The 14791-nt window shown below is 43.6% G+C and overlaps 1 long non-coding RNA gene across 1 annotated transcript; it reads right to left on the reverse strand.

Moving 5' to 3' along the window:
- Positions 1–1455: 1455 nt before the first annotated feature.
- LOC307221814 lies at positions 1456–11735 on the reverse strand. The gene is made up of 3 exons (XR_013841545.1): positions 11617–11735; positions 3575–3691; positions 1456–1586 (listed from the first exon to the last, which is right to left on the reverse strand). It is a non-coding gene; the product is annotated as an uncharacterized lncRNA (long non-coding RNA).
- Between the last annotated feature and the right edge of the window lie 3056 nt (positions 11736–14791).

Raw genomic sequence — 14791 nt, forward strand, 5'->3', positions numbered from 1 at the left:
CTATCTATGATACACATTTATGGTGGTTTTATCCTACGTTGAACAAAACTGTGCCCTCCCTGCATTCTCAATTTCTCCGGTTCCCCACCTCCACACTAAAATTTCCCAGATTCCCAAGGTCACTGACAAACAGCACTTTCAGGTGATGAACATGGTGCAAAAACATTAGGTAAAAGGTAAAGGTACCCCTGCCCGTACGGGCCAGTCTTGACAGACTCTGGGGTTGTGCGCCCATCTCACTTAAGAGGCCAGGGGCCAGCGCTGTCCGGAGACACTTCCGGGTCACGTGGCCAGCGTGACATCGCTGCTCTGGTGAGCCAGAGCCGCACACGGAAACGCCGTTTACCTTCCCGCTGGTAAGCGGTCCCTATTTATCTACTTGCACCCGGAGGTGCTTTCGAACTGCTAGGTTGGCAGGCACTGGGACCGAGCAGCGGGAGCGCACCCCGCCGCAGGGATTCGAACCGCCGACCTTTCGATCGGCAAGCCCTAGGCGCTGAGGCTTTAACCCACAGCGCCACCTGCGTCCCAATCGAAAAACATTAAGACTGCCTAAAACTTTGGGAGGGAAAAATATTTTACAGGTTTTAATTAATTTATATGTTTTATGCTGTTAACTCTGCATTGTTTTGTGATGAACAATGCGTTAGAAATGAAATCCAATTAATAAAATCACAGAAGGTTCGAGGGGGACTTGTGTTTACAATTAGACAATGGCGCTGAGCATCACACTTGTTTTCTTTTATTCAAACAACAATTGGGAAAAACTCGGTCCTTTGTCCCTTTAAAAATGAACCTAGTAGCACCATTCTCAGGATCATTCTAGGGGTAAATTATTCAATCAACTATGATAATAATTATTGTGATCATCATCACCAACAAGCTAATTTGTTGGGAAGGATGCTATTGGGTATGTACTGGGTTGTTGATGATGTTTGTTGTGGTTTTAATATGTTGGAAGCCATCCAGAGTGATTATCAGCTATGATAAACTTCATTCTGATCATCAACTTTAACAGCATTATTTGTTGGGCATGAGGCTACTGGGTTCATACCTTCCCTGCCCCAACAATGAAATGAAAATGCTGCAATTTTTGTCCATGTTGAATTTTGCCTTATTCTCTTTCATCTCACCAAAGGTTACTACAACAAAGTCTCCTGTGCATTGGGGGGGGGGGACAGCCTTAAATAGGATCCAGTGTGTAGAGGTTCTAGTCTTGACATTTTATGAGGGTTATTGCTTATTTCATTATCCTACTACATGCTTTGTGGGTTGCAAGATTTGACTACCAAATGAAAAAGCACCATACGCCAACCTCAGATTTTAGTTTTCCTGAGGCGCTAGGAAGACAAATCTTTGACCCAGTTGTAGTTTGCCTATGGTTAAAGAATTATGGATACAAAAAGTGTCCAAAATAAAAGGATTCTTACACTTGATAGGATTTTCATTGCATAGGTCAGTATAGCAGCACTCGGTTCTCATCGCAAAAAATCCCATAAAAATAGCAGCATAACCAAAAAAGCCTGGGATACAATCCTCAGTGTTAACACAGTCACTGTATTGAGTTAGTCTGGGGAGCGTTTCAACTGTGAAGAAGAATGAGAAAGAATTATCAAGTCAATCATTTTTGCCCCAGAGTAGAGTGGCAAAATCAGAATTTTAAATACATAAATTAATTGGAAAGTCTTTAATTTAAAGCTGTACATTGATGCAGTAAGAGTTTCCAGCACTTCTGACACAGGTTGTTTTTCTTTCTTTTTTTCATGTGACATTTCAACTAAGCATTGTAATGACATTTGGAAAAGGCATTCGGATTTAAACGTATGCCAAATGTCTTCAGCTTCATCATTCTGCTAGTCCTTTCTGAATATTTTATGGCACATCTGATACCTGTTCCTTGGTCTTCCGATGCAGGGAAGAAAAGGGGAGATGATTTTCTGGAAACATCACATTGAGAGTGAAGAGCTGCTGGACTTCCAGCTTCTGGCCATGGGATTTGGCTGCTTTTCCATGAGATCGGACCCCAGTCATGCAAGTAATTCAGGGTTAATATGGGAGCAATTAGTCCTGCTCCTCCCCCCAGTATAAGGGGGGCAGACCGTCACCCACAGATTATCCGTTATCGGCCACTCACTACAGAATGTGGGTGCAGGGATGCTGGGTGCTGAGCACAGCACGAACTAGGAACTCTCCAGAACCATTGTCACAAACCGGGAGATCCCTGTTTTCTAAAAATTATTAAAATTCGATCTAAGAAACTGGTGTGTTCTGGAAAGAAGGAGATAAAAAAAAAGACCTGCTTAATGAACCAGGCACTGGATGCCAAGACTTTCATCTGAAAAAGACTTTTATCATTGTGTTTTGGATTTACGTGAGCTGAGCAGCTATTATTCTTCTACAGTGGCTGTTACATGCCAAACCTCACTAAGAGAGAATTAATTATCTAAACAGAACACAGGAGGACTTCTAACATTAATATGCTATTTGACTGTGCAGTCCTCTGTGGAAGTTCTAATTAGACTTGGCAAACGATGAAGGAGCCTCGGTCTGAGAAAATGGTGTCTATCAGTTGTGGTGCAGAAGAAGAAAAAAATGACTTCCCCAGGCGGGGGGTGGGTGTAAAAACACTTGTTGGATTATAACTTGGGAAATATTTCACACAAAACAGTGCATTTGCCTGCACAGGTTATTGTTATAAAAGGTGGAAGTGAGGGTGGATCTTTGATTTTAGCAGACTTCCCTAGGGCCTGGGGGAGCAGGTTGGATTTTGGAGGCACCAAACAATCACCAAATAATTACTGACTGTGAAATATACCCTATAGCACTGAGATTCTATGGAAGACCTATCTTTGGAATAACAGCTAGTTAAACAACCTGAGAGATTGCCGTGTCAATAATCTTACTAAATGAAGGACAGTTGGAAAGCAGCCTAGAGTCGAAGATAAGATGGGGAACGAAAAGGGAGAACTGCGCTGAAAAACTTACCGATGGACAACAACACAGAATAAACTGTCGTCCTGCATGTTAACAGATCTATAGATTTGCTCAACACGAGAGGGTCATACACAAGTGATTGTGAAGACATGATAATAGGTTAAGATCAGAATTTGGAAACTGAGGAAAAAACAACAGAGAAGAAAGCAGAAACAGCGAAAGAAACTTTCTTTCTCCCAAGATCCAGAACATGGGAAGTCCCCTTTGAAATTCTTTAATTTGGAATATATATAATTTATTTGATTGATTATCCATTGTCAATGGATTCCTACAACATCCCAGGTTCATGCAGGAATATGACAGGGTCCAGAAAATCTGGATGGATTGCTGACCTTACTATATGTGCTGGAATCTTTGCTAGGCCTGTTTCCTGCCAGAGATATCTTGAGAGAGACTTAGCATATTTCAACATATAGCATTCTGGACACAACATGTTATTGACCTTTTTTTTTTTTTTTGAAAAATCACCCCAAAACCATACACTTCCAGGCTTTGATTGCAAAAACCTGGACATTTTGCCAATTTTAAGAAATCCCCCCCACCCGCCAGACATGAAATGAAAGAAAGAAACCTAACTCACATATATCGAGTTCCATAACAACTTCACGACAAGCATTGCCTGGACAAAAACGTGGCTCTCGTGAGATACATCTATTGTATGCATTATATTGACAGGTCATACATTGTAGTGGCGCCCCTACAGAGAGGACAGAAGATCACAAGAGGTCAGTACCACTATTTTATGTCACAAGAAACCTCCTTTTTGACCTGGCTAAGACTGGCAGGACAACTTACTCTATGGCATTAACCCCTTCATGCATTCATTAAACTTACGTATGTAAGGAATTTGAAGGATTTGAAAACTGAATTATATTAATGGATTAGCTCCAACTGCTCATATGTCATCCCGATTTCTGGCAGGTTTTACTTCTTTCTGAGAAGATATGTGTAATTCTGCCTGCATGGTTAATTTGACATTTCATTGTGTAAAAGAGATGGGGGTTTCCTTCATTCCTCCTTGAAACCAAAGTAGAATATTCAGAGGCCCCAGAATATCCCCCAATAGGCCATCCCCTGGCCCATTCATTGAGGAGTAGAATCAGTCTTTAGGAGCCTCAGAATGGGCCTTTGCCTATGCGCTCCAGCAGAGCCATCTAGGGCTGGCCCCTACTCAGCTGCTGTCCCCATGCAGTATAGCCAGCACTGCCAGACTTCACTTGCCCCTCTCTGCCTCAAAGCTGCAGGGTAAATGCCAGTCACGGGAGTTACACCTCCCCAAAATAAGCTGAGGTAATGTTCTTTGCTCTGATTATTACAAGCATATTTTAATGCATGATGTGCTTACTTGGGTCCTCTGGTTGCAGTGCATGTCATGTATCGGTGCTAATGAGCCTTTCAGCACCACCTTCCCCTCGGTGTCAGCACTGCATGCAGAGGCCATCTGAAATCCCTCTTAGCACAATGCTAGACATGTCTACAAAGAAGCACACCCAAATGAATTCAATAGGGCTTCCTTCCCAGGCAGAACATTTGGTATTGCAGCCTTCACATACTTTACACTTCCCTTAACTTTGTTTTAACCAACATTCTTAATGTTCGTTTTTGTAAGTAATTTGTAAGTAAGTAGGGGGAAGCGGGGCACATTGATGCACAGGGCACATTGATACACCAACAATATTTCAATATCAAGAAATGTTATTCGTGTCACAACATCACTAAAACGTGTCTATACATGTGTGAGTACAACAGTTGGGACCGTGCCACCCGCCAGTTAGCCACTGGCATTTGAAGACAGTCGGTATGTGTAATGGGAATTGGGGTTGCTTGTGCGTAAGCCGCAACTGCTCCAGACTGCGTTGTCCGGCTAAACCTTTCCCTGGCTGGACAGCCCTTACTCAGTGGCTGTCTTAGTCACTGGCAGAATCCGTCAGTGGGCATTTCCTGAACTTCTTCCAACATAAAAGCTCTTTGACACCAAGTCTCCACCTAGCCTCCCTGCACGGAAGCTTTCTGCGCAGAGTGGGCGTGCCTAGCGGAGGTCCTGTGCTCTCCCCGCTGGTCTCGGTGGAAGAGTCTCGGAGCCCTCCCTCCGAAGCCCTCTCAGGCTCCCCTTTCTTCCTGGCGGCACGCTGATTTCCTTCTCCAGAGGAAGTGCTCTCTCTCCCCCTGCTGGTCCCCTCTCCAGCGTCATTGGGGAGCCTTACCTCCACTCTTGGCTCCGATGGCAGTTCCCTGACAGTATGTATTTAGCACGGGAAACTAAAAAATTATGTAAAATGTAAAAGTGTTCCAATACTGTTTTACGTAGAATCATAGAATAGAATCATAGAATCATAGAGTTGGAAGAGACCACAAGGGCCATCGAGTCCAACCCCCTGCCAAGCAGGAAACACCATCAGAGCACTCCTGACATATGGTTGTCAAGTCTCTGCTTAAAGACCTCCAAAGAAGGAGACTCCACCACACACCTTGGCAGCAAATTCCACTGTCGAACAGCTCTTACTGTCAGGAAGTTCTTCCTAATGTTTAGGTGGAATCTTTTTTCTTGTAGTTTGGAACCATTGCTCCGTGTCCGCTTCTCTGGAGCAGCAGAAAACAACCTTTCTCCCTCCTCTATGTGACATCCTTTTATATATTTGAACATGGCTATCATATCACCCCTTAACCTCCTCTTCTCCAGGCTAAACATGCCCAGCTCCCTTAGCCGTTCTTCATAAGGCATCGTTTCCAGGCCTTTGACCATTTTGGTTGCCCTCCTCTGGACACGTTCCAGTTTGTCAGTGTCCTTCTTGAACTGTGGTGCCCAGAACTGGACACAGTACTCCAGGTGAGGTCTGACCAGAGCAGATTACAGTGGCGCTATCACTTCCCTTGATCTAGATGCAATACTCCTATTGATGCAGCCCAGAATTGCATTGGCTTTTTTAGCTGCCGCGTCACACTGTTGGCTCATGTCAAGTTTGTGGTCAACCAAGACTCCTAGATCCTTTTCACATGTACTGCTCTCAAGCCAGGTGTCACCCATCTTGTATTTGTGCCTCTCATTTTTTTTGCCCAAGTGCAATACTTTACATTTCTCCCTATTAAAATTCATCTTGTTTGTTTTGGCCCAGTTCTCTAATCTGTCAAGGTCGTTTTGAAGTGTGATCCTGTCCTCTGGGGTGTTAGCCAGCCCTCCCAGTTTGGTGTCATCTGCAAATTTGATCAGGATGCCCTTGAGTCCATCATCCAAGTCGTTGATAAAGATGTTGAATAAGACTGGGCCCAAGACAGAACCCTGTGGCACCCCACTAGTCACTCTTCTCCAGGATGAAGAGGAACCATTGATGAGCACCATTTGGGTTCGGTTAGTCAGCCAGTTACAAATCCACTGAGTGGTAGCATAGTCAAGACCGCATTTTACCAGCTTCTTTACAAGAATATCATGGGGCACCTTGTCAAATGCCTTGCTGGAATCAAGGTAGGCTACATCCACTGCGTTCCCTTCATCTACCAGGCTTGTAATTCTGCCAAAAAACGAGATCAGGTTAGTCTGACATGACTTATTTTTCAGAAATCCATGCTGACTATTGGTGATCACAGTATTCCTTTCTAGGTGCTCACAAACTGTTTGCTTAATGATCTGCTCCAGAATCTTCCCTGGTATTGATGTCAGACTGACTGGGCGGTAATTATTTGGGTCCTCTCTTTTCCCCTTTTTGAAAATAGGGACAACATTTGCCCTCCTCCAGTCTGCCGGGACTTCGCCTGTTCTCCAGGAATTCTCAAAGATGACTGCCAGTGGTTCTGAGATTACATCTGCCAGTTCTTTTAATACTCTTGGATGCAGTTCATCTGGCCCTGGAGACTTGAATACATCTAAACTAGCCAAGTATTCTTGTACTATCTCCTTAGTTATTCTGGGCTGTGTTTCCTCTGCTGAATCATTTGCTCCAAATTCTTCAGGTCGGGCATTGTTTTCTTTATCGGAGAAGACTGAGGCAAAGAAGGCATTGAGGAGTTCAGCCCTTTCTGTGTCCCCGTTTGCATTTCACCATCTTCTCCTCTGAGTGACTCATTTAGTTAAGATTTAAAAATGCCAAAGGTAAATTATTCCACTCAGTAATCAGGATTACATGTGATTTTAAAATAAATTCTGTGGTTTTATTAATAATTGTTAGTTTTTCTGAAAATGTCCGTTGGGGCACTTTGATACACTAAGACACGGGGCACATTGATACATATAAAAGTGCCCTGCTAGTGTACAATAGTGCCCCAATATACAAGTTTGCATGAAATCCCTTAACTGAACAAATTTGAAAAGAAAAAAAGACTGTTGTTTACTACATTGGCCAAAGTCATTTCTAAATATAATATGACTGATTATCAAGTGTCATATCTCAGGGGAAAACCCAGATCTCATATGTTTGTCTTCCCCATTGCAGAAGATAAGGCAAGTGCTGATTTCAATGACGACCTTTCGGCGTACGGTCAAAGCCTCCCTTCAGAAACCCCTCTAACGGGGAACCCTGGTATCGCCACCGCAAAGAGGAAGATGGACTAAAGGATTCCGCCCAAGGCCTGATAGCGCCAAAGTTGTGACGTTTTGCTATGGGAAAGGCGAAACCTGCCAATGCAGGGAAATTCCTTTCTGCCCCTTTAACAGCGACCTTACCGTAGCAGCGCCCGCATACCTGTGAAGAAAAGCTAACCTGCAAAACCTGTGAAGAAAAGTTAACCTGCAAAATAAGACATTAACTGAGGGTGGGTAGGGCGGGAGAAGCTCTGGAGCCAAGTGAGGATTCCCAGGTAAGATCCTCCCTCTATTGTGTGGGCAGGTAATCCCTCCCCTACCTGGCCTGGTCTCCTTGGCAACACTTTCCCCAGGTGGGATTGGACAACTGACTGAGGTAGGCGGAGACCTCTAGGTATCCCACCTGAGGCCAAGCATATGCTGTTGGAGCCGCTTCAGATCTAGGGGCTGCGCGCGTCCACGCAAAGGGCGGCCCCCGTTTTAAGAAGGGAGCGGTCATTGCCAAAACCAAATTTCCCAAAGGGCACATCTCAAACAGCACCCCTTTATTCTTTTTCTATTGACTTAACTGATATAATGTGCAATAGAAGCTAAACATTAAGCAATTATCTTATTTTTTATAAGCATTTTGTTTAAATTATTGTTTTTTTACTTGGTAATGTGACTTTTTTTAAAAAAATAGATAGGTGTTTGAGGAAAGATTAAGATAAGTTATGATGTTTTGTTAAGAAAACCTGCCATAAAGTCTATGATATGTGTGAAACACTGTTAGTTGTGATACGTAATTTAGATTTTAATTAATACATTATAAGGCTGATTATGATCTCTCACAATAAAAATTGTTTTTTCATTACATTTTTGCAAATAATTATCATTCTCATACAATTTACGCTTTGTATCAAAGTGCCCCATCTAATGTATCAAAGTGCCCCGTAGGTGGGGCAGAATGATACATAACCCATTTTGTTACTGAAGTCATTATATTCTCATTATCTTCTACCTTTAATGGTTCTTTTGATTGCTATTATAATATTGATTAGTTATGCCATGCATCAAGCTAAAATTTTTGTTATTTCACTCATTTTTGTTATATGAAATATGAGAATGAATTTTTCTGTATCAATCTGCCCCACTTGACCCTAATGAGGACTTTTCACACATGATACAAAGCTGGATTTACAATGTAAAGATGCCACGGCTCCACATATATGACACACATTTGGAGTTCCCAATTAGCATTTATTTCATCTCAAGCCAAATGTGTTGGTAAAACACATTAGAGTTTGGCCACTTATTTCCTCCAAACACACAAAACGTTCCTGTGCTGGGTGTGAGGTCTGCATTTTAAACTGCAAAACTAGCACAAAAGGAGTTCTAGACCCTCCTCCCATTCCTGACATTTCTGCTCCCTGTCTGTCACTCATGCTCTTTCCCCCACCCTCCTGCTGGACTCTCAGATCAGAAATAGGTCTGTGTTGGAAAAGAATCCCAGAGGCATGAAGTCATGGCATGGTAAATCATGGAAGCTTCCACAACCCCTTGCCTGCATACCTAATTTGCTCCTTAATGGAGCAATCTAAGCCCCAGCAGAGCATCCTGGCAAGTGCAGGAGGTGAAGGAGGCAGGGCTCACAGCAGTCAAGTACAGGGTCCAATGGATGCTGGGGCAGTTCAGCCCCTCCCTACAGTCAGAACACTCCAGTTGGGGGCTTTTCATCTACAGGAAGGAGAGCTTCACAGCTGAAAGAGAGGTGAAGACATTGCTTTCTCTAGGACTAGGAAATCCAGGATTCCTTACTAAATACACTGGTCCTCTGGTTGCAGTGTATGCCATGTATTTGGTGCCAATGAGCCTTTCAGCAACACCTCCTGCTTGGGGGAAGCACTGCATGCAGAGGCTATCTGAAATCTCTCTTAGCACAATGCTAGACATGTCTACAAAGAAGTACACCCAAATTAATTCAAAAGGGCTTCCTTCACAGGCAGAACATTTCGTATTGCAGCCTTCACACCCTTTTTACTTCCCTAGGAGGCCTTTTCACACATGATGCAAAGCTGGATTTACAATGTAAAGATGCCATGGCTCCACATACAGTAAATAATAATAATAATAATATTTTTTTATTTATACCCTGCCCTCCCCAGCCAAGGCCGGGCTCAGAGTGGCTTACAAGCAATAATAAAAACAAGATGAATGATTACAACTTAAAAAAAAAAAAAAAACAACATTAAAATAATGGAACATTAAAATATTAAAATGTAGCCTCATTGCAGGAGGAGAAGGAAAAGAAAAAAGAAAGAGAGGGAGGGAGGGAATCAAATTGGCTCCAAGCCAAAGGCCAGGCAGAACAACTCTGTCTTACAGGCCCTGCGGAAAGAAATCAGATCCTGCAGGGCCCTGGTCTCATGAGGCAGAGCGTTCCCCCAGGCCGGAGCCAGAGTTGAAAAGGCCCGGGCTCTGGTTGAAGCCAATCTAACTTCCTTAGGGCCTGGGACCACTAGGGTGTGGTTATTTATGGACCTTGAGGCTCTCCGTAGGGCATACCAGGAGAGGCGGTCCCGTAGGTACGAGGGTCCTAGACCGTGAAGGGCTTTAAAGGTCAAAAGCAGCATCTTAAATCTGACCCTGTACTCCACCGGGAGCCAGTGCAGCTTGAAAAGCACTAGGTGAATATGCTCCTATCGCAGAGACCCCGTGAGGAGCCTTGCTGCAGCATTCTGTACCCGCTGGAGTTTCTGGGACAGCTTCAAGGGCAGCCCTGCGTAGAGCGAATTACAGTAGTCAAGCCTGGAGATGACCATCGCATGGATCACTGTGGCCAGGTCGGGGCGGGAAAGGTAAGGGACCAACTGCTTGATGCGGCGAAGGTGGAAAAATGTCGCCTTGGCTGTTGCTGTAACTTGCACCTCCATGGAAAGGGAGGCGTCAAGGATTACACCCAAACTCTTAACGGAAGGTAGTGGCACTAATTGTGCCCCCGCAAGAGAAGGGAGTTGGTCCCTCATCCCCATGCCATCCCTACCTAGCCATAGGACCTCTGTCTTTGAAGGATTTAGTTTCAATCAGCTCCCACGAATCCATCCAGCCACAGCTTCCAAGCATCCGGTCAGTGTGTTCGGGGCCGAGTCGGTGTGGCCATCCATCAGCAGATAGAGCTGAGTGTCATCAGCATATTGGTGACAGCCCAGCCCAAAGCTCCAGATAATCTGGGCAAGGGGGTGCATAAAGATGTTTAAAAGCATCGGGGAGAGAATTGCGCCCTGCGGTACTCCACACAGCAAGGAGTGGCGCGACGACATTTCCCTCCCTAGTGCCACCCTCTGTCCCCGACCAGAGATAAAAGAGATAAATGACACACATTTGGAGTTCCCAATTACCATTTAATTCATCTCAAGCAGAATGTGATGGTAATATCCATTAGAGTTTGGCCACTGTTTTACCCCAAACATACAAAACGTTCCTGTGCTGTGTTTGAGGGCTGCCTTTTAAACCGCAAAACTAGCACAAAAGGAGTTCTAGACCTTCCTCCCATTCCTGACATTTCTGCTCTCTGTCTGTCACTCATGCTCTTTTCCCCACCCTCCTGCTGGACTCTTAAATCAGAAATAGGTCTGTGTTGGAAAAGAATCCCAGAGGCATGAAGTCATGGCATGGTAAATCATGGAAGCTTCCACAACCCCTTGCCTGCATGCCCAATTTGCTCCTTAATGGAGCAATCTAAGCCCCAGCAGAGCATCCTTGCAAGAGCAACTTTATCTAAATGATCCAGGAATTCTCCCTACCTATTCGATGGATCTCTGGTCCTCTCTCCCATTCCTAATCTTCCAAATGACCAAGTTCTCATGACACCCCCCAGTCAGTTCTAGCCCGCTAAATAGGACCATCAAAGGAGGGGAATTAGAAATCTCCGGGAGCTTCCAAATCTTTATCTCATAGGTTTCTTCAGAGATTATAGTCTCAGATCCTCCTGCTCTTTATCGCAATATTCATTTATTCATTATTCTGTCTCTAGGCACATGACATTATTGACCTCCCTTGCTCTTGCCCCACTGGCCATTCCCTACTCCAGAGGAAACTAATGGAACCCAGGATGTCTGGTTTCTACTCACCTGGTGAAAACAAGGCCAAGAGGAGGCCCATGCACAGGAGGCCCATGCACAGGAGAGTCTTCATGGTGTTGAGATGGTCAAGAGCTAAGGAGAATTTCAAGACAATCTGGTCCCCAAAAAAGCAACGTGTGCAACTATGAGCTTACACAGAGGAATTTATAAGTCAGGGATGGGAACCTTAGGCACCTCTTCTAAACAACTGGTTTAGTGAGATGTGGGAACTAGCCCAAATGGAGTTTTCCCAGAAAGCACATGATGTGATTTTGGAACACAAATCACTTTCAGAAACACCATGAAATTTTGCCAAATAGGAATCCAAGTTATGCCTGTGTTCTTCAGATTTGCTATGGGAAAGCGTTTTCACAATCATATTCCCAGGGTCCATGTGTGTATCATGTGTGCTTCTTATTCAGGCAAGTTGGTATCTTTCGGACTTTCCCCATTCAGTCAAGCTATGTTGCATGGTCAACTATTTAGTCTTCCAGAATTCATTTATTTAAAAAATATTTTTCATTCTTAAGTTTGGCAAGGACATTGTTGCCTATTCTTTAAATCATACAGTTTTTGCATCTGATTCTCTTCATCTTTAAGATGGACTTCAAATAGCCAACCTTTGAAACAGAGAACTGAACAATGTGGCAGCAATTGCAGTGTTTCCAGTATTGAAGACCTCTCCAGAGAATGAGCTATCAATTGCCTTTTCTCCAGAAGTGATGCTATTGCTCTCTCCAGGACCAGGAACTTTCCTGTTGCAAATATCTCCTAGCGCAATTGTCGGAGTGCAGCTGATTCCAGGAGTGACAGCGACAGCAGTGTCCCTGTTGCTTTCATCCATAGCCATATTTCTGGGAGCTTTGTAGAAATTGTCACCCGTGGTGGGGATCTTTCCAAGAACTGTGCTGGTCTCCTCAGTTGCAGATGCCTTATTTTCAGCACAGCTCGCCTTGATAACACATCCTTTGCTCAATGCATCTTCAGAAGCTGTGGAATTAGCATCTTTGGATTTGAGAGAGGACCCCCAACGTGAGACTTCTCCAGGTGCATCTCTAGAAGATGACGTGCTACGAGCTGCTTTCGCGATGCTGATGTGGCTTTTCGCCGAAGTGTCTCTCCCCCTACGGCCAACAGTAGCAGTATCATTCTCAAGGGCTGGGCTGATGTGCTTTTGATGTATGGTGTTTGGGTTAGGGTGAGCTGTGGTGATGCTTTTAGATGTTATGGCAAATGTGGCTTCAGAGGTAACAATGTCTTCATCAATGGGAGCTGTGTTCTGAAGCGTAGGTGTGTTTCTGGGGGTTGTAGTTGTGTCGGTCACAGAATGTATGTCCGTACTGTTGGTCTGCTGGCCATCAACTGTGATGCTCTTTTGGTTGCTGCCTACCCAAATGTTGGCAATTCCTCCTGTTTCTACTGGGTCCATTTTTTAATCTTCAACCATGTTCAGCAATAATGAAACCTGTGATGGTGCAGAAAATGATAACAACAATACAAGAAAAGCAAACTCAACACCGCAAATTATTATCTATTATCAGAACAGCAGCTTCCTATAGCCTTTTTCTTTTCTTTTTTTCGTATATATAGTGGTACCTCGGGTTAAGAACTTAATTCATTCTGGAGGTCCGTTCTTAACCTGAAACTGTTCTTAACCTGAGGTACCACTTTAGCTAGTGGGGCCTCCCGCTGCTGCCACTGCCGCACCACCGCTGTACAATTTCTGTTCTCATCCTGAAGCAAAGTTCTTAACCCGAGGTACTATTTCTGGGTTAGTGGAGTCTGTAACCTGAAGCGTCTGTAAGCTGAAGCGTCTGTAACCCGAGGTACCACTGTAATTTTTAATTTAATTTTCTGTTTTACCATTTAAAATACTCATTTTACATCCTTAAGATATCAATGACTTCCCTTCTTCTCTTTCCATGGTTCATTTTACATATCATAAATCATAAATCCCTGCATATTTTACAAAAACTATACCATTTAGTATTCCATTACAGTGATACCTCGGGTTAAGTACTTAATTCGTTCCAGAGGTCCGTTCTTAACCTGAAACTATTCTTAACCTGAAGCACCACTTTAGCTAATGGGGCCTCTTGCTGCTGCCGCGCCACTGGAGCCCGATTTATGTTCTTATCCTGAAGCAAAGTTCTTAACCTGAGGTACTATTTCTGGGTTAGCGGAGTGTGTAACCTGACGCGTATGTAACCTGAAGCATATGTAACCCGAGGTACCACTGTATTGCATCCATCAAAACTTGTTTACACTGTTGAATTTATCTTAATGCTGCCAGCATTTTCAGCTGTACACAATTATTTCCCATAAATTCAATTTAAAAATCCCAATCCTCTTTAAACGTATGTTCTTCTTGTTTGCTTATTCTATATGTTAAGTCTGTAAGCTGTGCATATTCTGTCAACAAGCTGCCATTCTTCTTTAGTTGGGACCTCACTCGTTTTCCATTTGGGGGCTAACAAAATAAAGCCTTTTTCTTTTTAAAAAAAAAGAAAAAAAAACAGAGAACTGAACAATGTAAATGGGGCCTGTTGTGGCCATTATTAATTTGTGTCCCTGGCAGCAGCAGTTTCTGAAGAATATGGCAGGGGGTGTGTGGATGATCAAAAGCTAAGGAGGATTTCAAGACGATCTGGTCCCCAAAAAGGCAACGTGTGCAACTATGAGCTTACACAGAGGAATTTATAAGTCAGGGGTGGGAGCCTCAGGCACCTCTTCTAAACAACTGTTTTAGTGAGATGTGGAAACTAGCCCAAATGGAGTTTTCCCAGAAAGCACATGATGTGATTTTGGAACACAAATCACTTTCAGAAACACCATGAAATTTTGCCAAATAGGAATCCAAGTTACACCTGTGTTCTTCGCCCTTGCTATGGGAAATCGTTTGCACAATCATATGCCCAGGGTCCACGTGTACATCATGGGTCCTTCTTGTCCCGGCAAGTGGGCATCTCTTGGACTTTCCCCATTCAGTCAAGCTATGTTGGATGATCAACTAGTTAGCCTTGCAGAATTCATTTATTTAAAAAATATTTTTCATTCTTAAGCTTGGCAAGGACATTGTTGCTATTCTTTAAATCATATTGTTTAGTATGAATCTGATTCTCTTCATCTTTAAGATGTACTTCAAACAGCCAACTTTTAAAACAGAGAACCGAACAATGTAAAT

Source organism: Podarcis cretensis (genome assembly GCF_951804945.1).
Source record: "Podarcis cretensis genome assembly, chromosome: 8".
NCBI classification, from domain to species: Eukaryota; Metazoa; Chordata; class Lepidosauria; order Squamata; family Lacertidae; genus Podarcis; species Podarcis cretensis.